This window comes from Myotis lucifugus, unplaced genomic scaffold, assembly GCF_000147115.1.
Source record: "Myotis lucifugus unplaced genomic scaffold, Myoluc2.0 scaffold_21, whole genome shotgun sequence".
Taxonomy (NCBI): domain Eukaryota; kingdom Metazoa; phylum Chordata; class Mammalia; order Chiroptera; family Vespertilionidae; genus Myotis; species Myotis lucifugus.
Window position 1 is genome coordinate 2,631,552 of NW_005871069.1, and position 14,073 is coordinate 2,645,624.

Genomic DNA, 14,073 nt, shown 5'->3' on the forward strand with positions numbered 1-14,073 from the left:
CCCCTTTGAGGCCGCCGCCGCCCCGCCCTCCGTTGGTCCTCTGGGGCCCCGGAGAAGGAGGCCGGGCCTTCGAGGGCGGGGCCCGGGGCCCGGGACCGGAGGGCCCCGGAGCGGGGGTTGGCCCCAGAAGGCCCGGCGAGCCCCCCTAAGCCCGCCCCCCGGGGCTGTAAGCCGTGACCGCTCCGAAGCCAGCGGTTTCGGTGTCGACTTCCTCAGTTCAGCTGGGGGCTTCAGGCAGCGGCGGCGGCGGCGCCGCGGCCTGAAGCAACGCCCGGCGCATCACTCCCCCGAGCCTCGCGCCCTGCTTGCCAAGGGCAGCCGGGCTCAGAGCCGAAGTGGCCGGGCGCCGGACAGCTGAGCCGCCAGCAGGGACTGTTGCGGGGACCGGGGGACTAGCCCGATGCCTCCTTCAGGAGCGCTCCTCGCTCTGTCTCTTAGACTTCCTCCCTCCCGCCGCTCCCCACGGCCGCCCTTCCTCCCTCCCTCCCTCCCTCCCTCCCTCCACCCCTACCCCGCCCTGTCCCCTCCTCGCGCCGCCGCCTCGGGGAGGGCACGCTCCTCCCGGGCCCTCAGCCTCCCCCCACTCCCAACCTGGCGGCAGGGTTCCTCTCTTATCTCCTTCCTCGCCCTACAGGGCCCCCCTCGGTCTTTCAATTCCTCTCAGGGCCTCTTTCCCTCTCCCCCACCCACCTTCCTTAAAAGGAGGCGATCATAGACTATTCCCCCTTTTGCTAGGATGAGCCCCACCCCAAGTAAACCTCGACCACCTATGGCTTTAAGAAATATTCCTTTTGCCCCTTACAGCACCCTGGCCGCTTACCCCAGACACTAGCTGACCTCAGTGGATTGGACCTATCGCTCCTCTCCCTCCTCCCCCTTCTCCTCCTTCTCCCCATCCTCCCTCCCCTTTCTCCTTACTCTCCCCCCTCCCGCTCCTCCTCCTCCTCTTCCTCCTCGCCTGTCCCAGGACGAGTGGTGCTGCCACTGGTGCCGCCGCCCGCGGCTGGGAGCCTTCTTAGCTGTCTTCTTCCGGTGCCCGCACTGACACCATCTGTCAACTTCATTTAGACATTGCAGCACTCAGCACGCCAGGGTGCCAGACGCCCAAAGGTAACGTGCCAGTCCTCTCTCTTTCAGACAGGACCTGCAGGCTCCACAATTGTTAGTAGAGGACGGGGCGAGGAGCCAGGGCGCCCTAGCGCCCCAGGGTTATGGCTTGGGGCAATCATGAGCATTTGCTGAACTTTGAGAAGAGGGGTTTAGATAGAGAAAACTTTAGAGAAGCTGGAAGTCTGGTCGAATAGGACTCATTTTGCATTTGTTTGCACTTCCTTTGTGTTTTTCACTTGATGCTTTGTAAAAAATGCAAAAAGAAGGCTGGTGCTGAGTGAGATAAGTGAGATAGCTGTATTTATATTCCTTCCAGAACGGGGTGTGTTACTGCAACTAGATTTACATCCTCAGTCTCAAGTTGTCCACCAACACAATTATGGGGAAGGTATGTTTTCTGGGCAAATACACCACCACAGTGTGGCTAATTCCTCTCTGAGTAAGAGTCTGCCTGGGAGAGGAGTTGTGCCCTGGGAGGAATTACTTCCCGTGAGACTGGACAGTTAGTTATTGGATTGCACGTGCAAGGAAATGTAGTCTGACCAGGAACAGGGGCTGGACATGGGAGGTGGAGAGCAGCGGGCCTGGGAGCTGGCCGGCCACACAAGGGCTAATGGGGGTGGTCAGGAGAGGGGGTACTGCAGAGGACCACATGGGAGGCAGGGCTGGGCACACCTCTGCCTCCACTCTGAAAGGACCAAGGTACAAACCTGAGTGCTGGGAAACCTGGGGAAATGTTAGGTCAGGAGAAGGGGGAGTTGTGCTGAGATCCTGTGAATGGTGGGCAGCAAAGAGCCTTGGGTGGAACAGAACCAAACCAGGCCTCTTGGGGCTGGCATTAGCTATCTGTGCCCCTAGAGTGCCTGGGGGACTGCTCCTGGCTGAGTATGCCAGTGGGGCTGCAGAAAAGAAGAGTGGGAAGGGTGGGAGGGGGAGGCTGGGGGTTGGGCTGGGTCTGGCCCCAGACAGTGACCTGAAGTTGAGTGGAAGCAGGCTTTTTCCATCAAACCCTGCCTGGATACCACACACAGAGACTGAGTGTCAGTTTACTGCCTTGAGCCGGGCTCCTTTTCCCTAAGCTCCACAGTAATTAGACAAAGAAAACCTAAATTAGTTGAACAGGCGTCGACAGCTTCCTCCAGAGCACCCCTGGTACCTACATGGGAATGTGTCCGAAAATGGCTTGATTGTAGCCCAGAGTCAGCTAAGAAAACATGGCCAAAATGAACTCAGTTTACCGCCCATTTCCAATAGAAAAAAGAAACAAGTCGTTCTTTTCCGGATGGGATGTTTGGATTGAGTTGGGGTAGGGGTTTGCAGTAGTTTCCACTTCTAAGAATTTCTTTCTGAGTGACTGGAGAGCAGGTTTTGTGTGTGTTTGTTTTGTTTATTTTATTTTTTTTAGGGATGGGTCCCTATTTATTTTATAGCTTTTTCCTCTTATCTTCTTTTTGTCATTTTGCATGGAATAATTTAAATATAAGTAATTAAATATAGAAGTGAATATAGTGTGTTCACTAAATCAATGCTTTAAGTGTCTGAAAAATAAATAAAATAGCAAGTGGAGTCAGGACTGATAATATTAAAGGCGCTCCTCTCTCTCTCTCTCTCTCTCTCTCTCTCTCTCTCTCTCTGTGTGTGTGTGTGTGTGTGAGTGTGTGTGTTGGGAAGATAATTGGCCAGAAGCCTAGAAAGAAAGAAGGCAATTATTTCATTTGTAGATGGGGTGGTGGGCAATGGATTTGGGGGAAAATTCAGCAAGTGAATATCACTGTCACTAGACCCTCTCTGACTTTCTGCACTTGGGGGATTCTATGTACTTTGGCTGTTAGGCCCTAAAAGGTTTTAAGACCCAGAGACTGAACCATAAATAGCATCAAACCTAAAATCCAGTCAGGGCTTGGAATAACCTTGTATACCAGTAGTTTCTAGTTTGGGGGTCAGGAGTCTTTTTGAAAACATGATGGAAGCTTTGGAGCCTATTCTCAGAATACTCTCATTTTGCCAGTGATATTGGGGGGGGTCCACAGATACTCTTTAAGACAAACAAACAAACACCTGCTCTACACATAGTTAGTTTCTACCAATTCAAATGGGTAAATTATCAGGGATTTTTAAAGGCTCCCTTCCTCATTCAAGTGACAGTGGTATCTATTTCTGTAAACGTGCAAGAAATGCCACTTATAGTTTGATGGGTATTACAGGATGCTAGACAAGTCCTGGAAGGACAATGGACAAGAGCAGTGAGAGCCCCAGCCAGGAGCAGGTCAGCTGACCTAGAGCCTTTCTCTTCCTAGGGGTCTCAATATCGCCCTGCACTCCAAAAAGATAAAAAGGTTGGTGATCTTCTGAGCAGGAAAGGGCTCTTTGTCAAAACTCTCTCGGAGATCCTATTTCTGCCTGTGGAAACTGTGCCCCTGGCAGAGACCCCCACATCTACAAAGACTAAATCCCTGCATTTGTTCCTTATAGACTTCACAGGTACATGCTTTTCTAAGCACATCATGGCACTGGCACATGATCCTCATCCACCCTTTAGAGGTAAGGAAACTGAGGCTTAGAAAGACCAGCTGATTACCTGAAAGTCACACTTGAGCAAGTGACAAAGGAACCTGTAGCACAGGCCCAGGTGTCCACTCCCATTCTGCTTCCACTACATCACAGCAAAACCTCTCTGAACTTTGTTTTAATTACCAATTTATACAAACCTCCTGGGTAAGAATGCCTGTGGTAACAAATTACGTCAAATTTTTTATCCCTGGCAAGAATATCTCAATTTCTGCTTAGCAGATGGTTTAAAGGGAAGTCGTGTTTGTCTCTGGAACAGAGATAAAGCATCCTTGCTTAGGATGCTTCCCTCTCTGAGTCCCTTCTTATGGTCGTGAGATCTTCCCGACCGACCCTCACCTCTTTACAAACAAAAGCCTTGATTTCTTTTTCTTAGGGAAGGAAAGGTATGGGTCCTTAAAGTGAGTATAGATCAGCCCAGGCGCTCCTTGGTTAACCAGAGATACACGGTCTCAGTGCAGCTGGTCCCCTCTCCCAACCCGTGCTCTTCCTCCCCTTTGGCGACTGTCCGGGACTGGACTGGAGGTTCCTTACCAGCTCCAAACCCCAAAGGCCTACCTCTGCTCATGTGCAGGGGAGTGTAAACTTCGGGCTGCTTGGTTTTCTCCGATTTTGTTTTGCAATCAGCATTTTATTCTAGGAAATCTTCATTATTGCGGTTTAAATTTTGTGTTTTTAGCATGCTTCCCGTGCTTCGTGGGTTTTACATGAAAGGGCTTAGACTAAACCAGTAACCCACCAGAGACGCGTCTGCACCAACGCTGTTTACTGCATCTATGAACTCGCCTCCATTGGGTACTTCTTCTTCTTGCCCCTCCCTTTCTTCCACCAGCCAGGCCAGAGCAAAGTCTCTTCTCAATTCAGTTTGAAACCACTCTGTTCACCCTGTGTTTTGATACAAAGTTAACGTTTGTAGAGGATTCTTAACTCCTGGGAGGACTTTCTACTTGGGGAATGTGGGGATTCAGTGCTGAGGTCTAGGGGGTGTCAACTGTTTGAAGAAACCACGAAGGACCAGGAGCCTGCGCGCCACAGGGTCCGCTCTAGAAACTTTACGATAGAAAATCCATCCAGGAGGCCAGGAAGAGACGCCTAGACTGGAGTCGGAGAGAACTTGGTGAGGAGGGGCAACTGTGAATTCTATATCCTTCTCAGCGTCTGTTCTGCTTCCTCTGTCCAGAAACCCCCAGACCTCCGGGTTTGAACATCAGCCACCCAATTCCAAATGTTTATTTGGATAGATTCTTCCGCTCTCCAAACGCCTGTGTCCCCGGCAGGGCTCTTTTTTTTATATATGTATAGCTGGAGAGGTCCGCGGATAGCCCCAGATCTCCTGGGTCTGGAGTGGGCATGACTTGATCCCCCACTTGGTCAGGTCTGAGGTGTTTGGAGAGGGAGAAAAAAGAAGTCCAATTTACCAGTGCTCCACGGGGAAACGGCGCCTCTTCCTACCTCAGCACTTACCAGATTTCGCTCCCCTTGGTGGGGAGAGACAACTTGGGAGTGCTCCACAGGCAGTCCACCCAGCTGCCAGCGGGCCCTGACTCAGGGTGTGGGTGAGGAGGTATCAGACCAGACACCTGCCTTAGGCATCACCCACAGCCTGCAGGTTTATTTGTGTGTGTCCGGGGAGGCGGGGAGGGGGGGGGACCGCTGGACATCGAGAAGAGGGTTTCCATGGCAGGACCGGTCATTCCTCTTAAAAGGCAACTGTATGCCTTCGAGAAGGAGAGAAATGACACCGAGCTGGAATAGACACAATTTGTGCGTCTCCTGTGGGGGTTGGAATGAGTGGGCTCCCACTGGCGAAAGACAAGGAGGGAAGCCTGTACCACATAGTCTCAGTCTCGGGAGCAATAAAGGCAGAAGCAACTGTGTGTTCTGGTGCCTCCCAGCACGTTAATTCTAGGTCCCCCTGTGCTGCTGGGAGGAAAATCACCCCTGATGAGACCGCATCTGGAGCTCAGCATCCCTTCCCCTGTGCCCACCAGGCTGTGCGTCTGGCCCGGGTGGCCACAGAGCCCGCGGCCCCACGCCTAGGGAGGCCTCGTGCCTACCGCTTCTGCCTGCCTCCCCAGGCTGGGAGGAATGTGGTGGGGCCTAGCCCGCACGCCGGGCAGGGCTGGCAAAGGGGCCGGGCCCAGCCCCGGAGAGTTCGCGGGACCAGGAGGGGAAGCCTGGAGGGCTGCGGAACGCACCAGCTAAACGCGTCCGCAAGTCCAAGGCCGCGCCTGGGGAGGAGAGGCCTGCCCACGTAGGGGTCACGGGCAGAGAGGCTCCCTGGAAGTCCCCACCCAGCTAGAGTAGGGTTTTCTTCTGGTGTCTGGCCGAACTCCTCTTACCCGCCGCCCCTCCCCCAAATAAATAAATATCTCCCAGGGCTGCGGACTCCAAGGGGCGCCGAGGTAGATGAACTTCCTGGAGCGTCAAAACTCCCCTCTACTCCTCCCCGCTGAGCTCAGGATACGGAGCGCGCTCGCTTCTCTTCAGAAAAGGAAACGTAGCTCTTCCAAAAATATAAATCAGCTCTGACGTCCAAATCTTTCTTTTGTCCTCCAGCATCCTCTGTGGGGATAAATAAAACCTGCTAGGCGCCCCGAGCCCGACTGGGGACCTGGGGGAGTCCAGGAAGGTCCTCGGGAGGTGCTGCCTTTGGGGAGCCTTCCCTCCGACCCATCCCCCAACATTCCCCTACCCGCCCCCCCCCCCCATCCTCAGCCAGCAGTTAGTCCCTATTCCGGGGGGCGGCCTGACCCCTGTGCGGGAGGGAGGAAGGCAGCTTCTAGATGCAACCCCGGCGCCTTAGAAGGCAAAAGGCCCGCGAGGCCGGCTTGAGGGGAAGGGATTACTCGGCGCGCGGGCGCTAGGACGGAAGAGGCCAGGAAAGCAGGGGGCACCGCGGCTCTGTGGGCGGGCAAGGCCGCTCCAGGTGGGCCTTACCCTCGAGGTTTCGAGTCCTACCTGGCGACCACCGGGTTCCACATCGGGGGTCTCAACCCCAGGGCAGCCTCGCCTTGGACAGGCCCAGAGGAAACCATGTTTGGGGCTGAGAGACCCCGGAGTGGACCATTTCTGGAGGCTGGGGCTCCACGAGAAGGAAGAGGCTGGGCAGAGTCACAGGCTGTGTCCCCGGCTTGATTACAGGGGTTCTGAACCCACGGACCGTCTGGAAGGCTTGAGCCAGGTCATCCTCGTCCTCCCCCCATCTCCCGCCTCCAGTTTGGGAGAGGTGGACAGGGTTTTGGTCGGGGCTTCGAAAAGAAATCTATACCACGGGAAACCACAGGCAGCGAGTGTGGCTGAGGAGCTTTTGGAAGAATCTAAACGGTGAAAGTAGAACACAATGTGGAGTAAGGCCTGAAATCGCCTCTGGCACCTCCACTTTCTTTCTGCTCCCCTGACACCCTGATGTTGAGAACCCACCAGCCTGTCTGCTGTTCCCCACCCCCTCCCCAAAGAAATCACCCCGCGTCACCCACGCCGGGCGGCCTGAAAGGCTGCTGCGGAGGAGGGTTCCAGGCAAGGCGAAGTCTCCACCTGCAGGGGCTCTGCCCTCCTCTCATTCATCCCCTCCCCCCCACAAAGATTCTTTTCCAGTCCTGGGGCCTTGGGGCTGCGAGGTGGAGGCTGTTTCTCTCTCTCTCTCTCTCTCTCTCTCTCTCTCTCTCTCTCTCTCTTCCCCACAGAGGGGTCTTATTGATGAGCTGCCTCAAAAACCACCGCCCAAAATGTCCCAGAAGGGTTTAGACAATCCATCACCCACCACTTCAAGAATGCTTCCTCCCTTTCAAACACAATCCTCGCACACCAGACGGGCTGCGGTGGGGAGGGGCGCGCACTTGAAAAGAGAACAGCTATATAATCAACGTCAAAGCCATCCCGCAACCTTTCGGAAACAGGGACTCGGGCCAAAAATCCCTCCAAATGATTTACGCTGCCCCCCTCGCCCTCTCCCCCACTCCCCTGCTTAGACTCTCCCGGTGCCTGCATCACGCAGCCGGCAAGGCCACGCACGCCCCACCCCGCTCTGCCTTGAACCTTAACACCAAACGCTTCTCCGTGGGGGTTGTTTGCATCTAGGAGAAAGCACTTGTCATCTTGGGGTTCCAGGGAGGAGGAGAGTCTCGGCTTGGCCGACGTGCTTCTGGGGCCTTAGTCATGGTGTCTTTATTGGTGGAGGGCGGCGAACTGCGAGGGCCAGGCCTGTGTTTTTGCGGTTGTCAAATGGGCATTACCTCCCTTCCCGACGAGAATCCTCCCATTCTTCTGTGTAGCCGCTGTGCCTCCCTTTTCCCTTAGGCACCTCCCGGTAGAGGCTAGAGTTCTTCTCGCTTCCGCTGGGTGGCGCCAGGCTCTCGGGAATCGCGCTCGGCGAGGCTGACTCTGGTGCACCCCCTCCACTCCCCTTCACCTGCCTAAGGCTCTCCGCGCGCCCAGCCCAGGTCTGGCCTTGAGCTGGTCAGTGTTTGGTCCTCAGGTGAACAGATTCCTTTAAATATTGCTTACCTTGTACTCGGTTGACCACCTTAGGACATATTCTGCTTTTTCTAAGCCTCCACCCGGTTAAAATAAAGAAGTAGAAAATTAGCCACATACTTGTACGCAGCTATTGAAATGAGCTCTATCCATTGCACACACGCGTAGAAATGTTTGAATTTCTTCAAACTTGCAGAAGAAATTCAGGATTCAGTTCAGTTATTTTGGTTCCTGGAGCTGTCCTGAGATCTAGTAGAAAACAGACCAGAGCCTCGGGAGAAGCCAGCTCCGCCGCTTCCGGAGCGAGGAACCAGGGAAAGCCTTTCCCTTCTGGACCTCAGGGGTCTCATCGTGAAGTGGCTCCAAAACTACTCTTGCCTTCTGGGTCTACAGTGACAGGAAGACAACTTTTTGCCCCCTAATCTTGTCCTTTTTAAAGTCTGCAAGATAAAAAAGAATGTTGGGGGCTCTTTTGGGACCTGGTGGATACAAAGTGGGGAGGGATGGCAGGCCAGGTAGAGGTAGGCTTGGCAATCAAGAAAGCCAGCGGCACTAGATTTGAAACTTCAGACCAAGACTTACCCACTGGTCAGATCATCCTCTGCAACAGAAGCAACTGGATTTTATCTTTCAGAAAACAAGAAGGCATTCTTCATAGTAACTGACTTATGAAAAAAAAAACAGCTTCTAAAAATTAACTTTATTGAGGTATACTTTATATACAATAAAACACACCCATTTTAAGTGAAGATGTTGAGTTTTTATTTTTAAAAATATGTATTATGAAAAAATTTCTTAGTACACATAAGTGGACAGGGTATACAATTAGTCCTCCCTCATATACCCATCACCTAGATTTAACAATTATCAAGGATATGCCATACTTGCTTCATTTATCTCTTTTCTATTTTCATTTCTTGCTGAAATATTTTAGGGCAAATTCAGACATCATGTTCTACACGTAGACCTTATTACTTTCCCCATGCCCCCCAGTTCCAGCTCTCCATACCTAACATTACATTTGGCACAGACAAGCACATTTCCGTGGGGAAGTTTGAAATGGTTCTGGATGTGTGTTTTACAAACAGAACTGTCCATCCTGCTGCTCCCGCCCCCCAAGTGACTTCCAGCCCTGGTTCTTGGCCTTTTCCAGGCTTTGTCCTTTCCCCATCCTCACCAGGGCTAAGGCTGTGAAAAGGGGTGCTCCTCTGTTCAGCCCCCAGAGTTGATGCCACACCGCCTCCATACATTCATACCAGATCATACATATGACATTAATTTTATTGCAAGATTACACGTTCCTTTGCGTAGATCTATACATGTGTATATTTGTGTATGTATATTTGTCCATGTGGACCATAGAGTAGTTCCAAATTGTTTTGGCAGTGGGCAGCCAGGAAAGACTTTTTGTGTTGTTTCTAAATGCCTGTAGGAGGATGTTGGACTAGGCTGGAAAGGTGAAGGTATCTGGGAGGAGGGGGGTGGAAAACGCGGCACTGGTTGGCCCACACCCTCAACCACCAGTCCACACTACGCCTCTGTGCAAATATTTTACTGAGTTGTCTGATTTTTCTGCACCACCACGCAATACATGTTACCGTAGTTCTTAGCATTTCACTCTTTTTCAATGTAACCCTGATCAGATGAATAGCTATGCGGTGGTCATAGATAGCCCTAGATTTTGCTTGACAATGCACCTGTTTCCTGTAAGTCTCTGAGCTTCAGCATCTAAATTTTTTTGATTTTTTTGGTAAATTGTAAATTATAAAAACAGTAACAGCCCCTCTCCCACAGTGACTATAAAGGTGAAATAAAAATTGTAAAAACCCGCGTGGCTTAGTGGTTGACCATAGATCTATGATTCAGGTCACCTTTCGTTCAGGTCAGGGCGGGGCTTGCAGGCTCTATCTCCAGTGTGGGGCATGCAGGAGGCAGCCATCAGATTCTCTCTCATCATTGATGTTTCTATCTCTCTCCCTGTCTGTAATCAATAAAAATATATGTAAAAAATTGCAAAACGCATTAACATATATTGACATATACATTTATATTATTGTTTTTTGCCCAAAGGAACAAAAACGCTATTTGTTTTAAGGTACTCTAAGTTTCACCGTACATGGGATCTTTCCTCCCCAGAGAACTCTCTCATATGCATTTTGTTTTTTGTCCTTAATAATGAAAAGATGTGTCCATTGTCTGTAAGTTTAAGCCTACCTCTGCTGGGCATGGGTCTCTCCGGGGGTCTCTCCGGGTGTGGGCGGGGCCCCGGGGCACAACCAAGACGCGTGAGTTCTCGCGGGGCGCAGCGGGGAAGAGGGCAATGTTTCCTTTGGTGGGGTTCACGCAGCCGTAGGCGGGATCTGACTGTTTCGCATCATCCGGGCCTGGGCCGCTCGCCCTCCGATCGCGATGGGCACCGCGACCAAGGCGGTGTGTGTGTGTGTGTGTGTGTGTAGAGCGTCATTTGTCCTGAGCAAAGTGTGCCTCGGGGAAACACCTGCGGAATAATGCCAGGCACAGGCGAGGGCTGTGTGGGATCTGGGCTCGCTCACTGGGGGTCGAGCCACAGACCGCTGTTCTGCACTTGAGGAGTTTCTCTGCCCTGAGATATCTCCAGGAAAGCATGAAAGCGCAGCAAGAAACACTTGCCCGCATGCTGCTGCACGAGTTGCAAGGGCGCCTGGTGGGCTGCTCGCGGATTTGAGCCGAAAGCAAAGCAGCGGGCGGAATTTGTTTCAGGCGGAAATTTCCTCCTTTCCGCCCCATTTCCCGTTTGCAACAAACGCAGGCTCTGGAGCGCCCTGTGGGAGGCTACAAGGCAGGCAAAGATCCTTCACCATCCACCCGAACCACAGCGCCCGGGAGCCCTGGGCGGCGGGCGTGGGTCCCTCAGCCTCCTGTTTGGCGGGAAACAAAGGGCCACGGCCGGCACCCCCCACCTAACACCATGAGTTTCGGGCAACTCTAATTCTGAAATATAATCTGCGATTTGAAATACTAAAGCCATAAATGCTTTTTGCCCATTTAATTTTTTTTTCTGTGTACCTCCCCGTCCCAATACACCCTGCACCTCTAGTTACAAGACCTTGAACAAGTTATTTTTCGGGATTTCAATTTCGTCATTTTATAATTGGGATCATACTAGCTGCTTCATAAAGTTGCTAGGAGGATTAAATGAATTAATTAATCCACATCAAGAGTGTAGAATAGCAAGCAGCATGTGAGGGGGGTTGCTCAACAAACATCAGCCATGAAATTGACCACGAAGATTCCTCTGACTTCCGACCGCCTTTCCCCGAGGGGTGACTTCCAGTTGTGGTCCGAAGGGCCAAGGGCTAACGGGGCCAGCCACAACCAAACTCCTGGGCTTGGTTTCAGTTTTAATATTCGATTAAGAATTAAGAGTTATAAACGGAGCTAAGAGAAAGTACAAAAAGTCCCGGGCAGGACCCCTGGCTTAAGGCTCAAGCCGTGCCGGGAAGCAGGTGCGTGCGGCCCGGAGCGGGAGGCGACTGGCGCTTCTCGGCACTGAGGCCCGCCAGCTCTCTAAGAAGGGGTCTGGTGAGCCGCATCCAACTTGATTTAGCGCAACGTGCGGTGCTTTGGCTGCATCGTCCCAACGGCTCGATGCGGGCCAAATTGTTTGGGGTGATGGGTGCTATGGGCAGCGGTGCGCTACCGCGCCCTCAGAGTGGAAGGGTGTCCTGGTCGGGTAGGAGTGTAACGGAAACGAGGCTCAGAGGGCGACAACTTTAGAAGCTGGGGGTGGAAAGCAGGGAGAATATTTTCCTTTTAGTGCCTTCGGACTCTCCCCTGTCTGATCTTGGTCAGGGTCCTCCCTGGCTAAGGCCTGTCATGGAACACTGCTTGGAAAGGCAGACAATAAATGCCGCTCTGCCTCTTGGGATTAGCGCGGGCCTTGGACTCGGGAAGAGGTGTGGGGCCCAGTAAGGGGCAGGCTGGACTCCGAAGGCAAAATCAGCCCCGTGGTGGCCGCAGGGCAGGGCGCAAGGCGCAAAACCTCAGGTGGAGCCACGGCTCCGGGCAGGGGAACTCGGATGGCTTTCTGGAGGGGGTCCGGACGCGGCTGCTCCGCTGGGCCAGGAGGGGCAGAGTGAGAAGGAAGTGACCTCTTGAACCTCTTCAAATGCAAATCCTATAAGAAGTTTTTTAAGGAAAGAAAAGCGGAAGGACAGGGAAAATGGAGAAACAACCGAGTCCACCTGAGGCTTGAATGGCCTTTTAAGAATTCTAGGCCCCTGGGGTTTGCCGACTTCCCTACAGTAGACCAACGATTGGTAATGAATTTTGGATTTTCCCTCAGGAGCATGAAGCTACCAGCTGACTTCCTCCAATATGCATATTTTACATATATAAACACCTTCATAGTTTAATAGCCACTTAAATAAATCATTCTCATAAACTCTTACTCCTAAAACGATCTGGCACAAAACAGCTTTTCTTTATCGGATCTTTTCCTTCTTTTCATTACTGGCTTTTGCAGCTAAAATTTCATCTCCAGATTGGTGGCCAGTATTTCTATATGTAACTTTGCTGTCTGTTCTATTGTAACGTCCCACATCACTTTCCCTGTCAAGGACAGATTTAGAATATTATATTTCCTATTATGAGAGAGCTAATGTATATTTTGGGAAAAAGCAAATGTTCCTTTTGTTTGTTACTTGTTGGTTATTAACTAGCAAATGAGACTGTTCCACTGCAGGTATCCTAATGAGACACTCAGCTATGATTAGTTCTCAGCTTTAAAAAAGACCGAGTTATTTCCATTTGTCAACTTTTCATTCAGCAAAAGAGAGGCTCTTAAAGTTTTCTTCTCCCAGTGAAAGGAAATTTTGTTTGGGGACATGAAAATAAAAACTAAACCTCTAGAACTCAAGTTTTGGGACAAAATTGGTGTGTTAAGTTAAACAGGCCAATTGGGCAGGCCTAATTTGGGGGTGGTGGTTGGGGAGGAGGGGAGTATGTAGGTCATTTGGACAGTGATGCTCATCTGAATAAGGGAATAGGATGCATTTGTGGGTCTGGACAAGTGTCAGAGAGGGGCAAGGTAAAGAAGGTAGGGAGTGATAGATTCTCTTTTGGTGAGAGCCTCCTTAATAAAAGACTGATTAACAGTGTTTGATGACAGGCCCTTAAACCTGAAAAGCAGGTTTAAGCATCACCCATTTTGGTCTGCTGCTTCATGTAGGTAGAGGGTGGGTGTTGGCATCAGGCTGAGGGGACCTGCCCTTCTGAGCTCAGCAAAAGCCAAATTTAATAAACTTCTTTCTGTTTTGTGGTTTCTGCCTATGGAAAACTTCTGCAGTTGGAGTGCTCTCAGAAAAGATCTGAGCCTGAAGAACTTTCCATCTGTAAATCAGTTACAAAACACAATGAAGTGGAATTATAGTGTGTTTTATGGACATAGGGTTTTAACCAAAAGGAAAAGAATGCGGATGCATATAGCAGGTAAGTGTGACTACAGAAGAAATTTCTAACATTAGCATGTATAAATTCATAGTGATGTGAAAATAATAAATAATTTGAGTGTCTTGAATTTATTATAATATATAATAAGTTCATTATATGGCTTTCTAACTAGGAAATTGTTTCGAGGCCAAGATTTGATTGATGTCTGGACTTTGGATGTGCCTACAAAGTGAAGATCAGAGTTGGGCAGTGTAGGTAACACCCCTTAAAAATATTTTTCCTGGCCTGCATTACTTGTACTTTTTCTTCTAGTTTTCACTTGCTTTTCTGATATAATGACAGTGCAATTTACCTTCATACCTTGAGTTAAATGTGGAATTTCAATTGGTGGGAATAGAATAAACAATGTTACTCAAATAATGCAGATATTTCATTTGCATAATTAAAGTTACCTTTACCTAAAATGCTTCTTAAAGCTTTAAATATTAC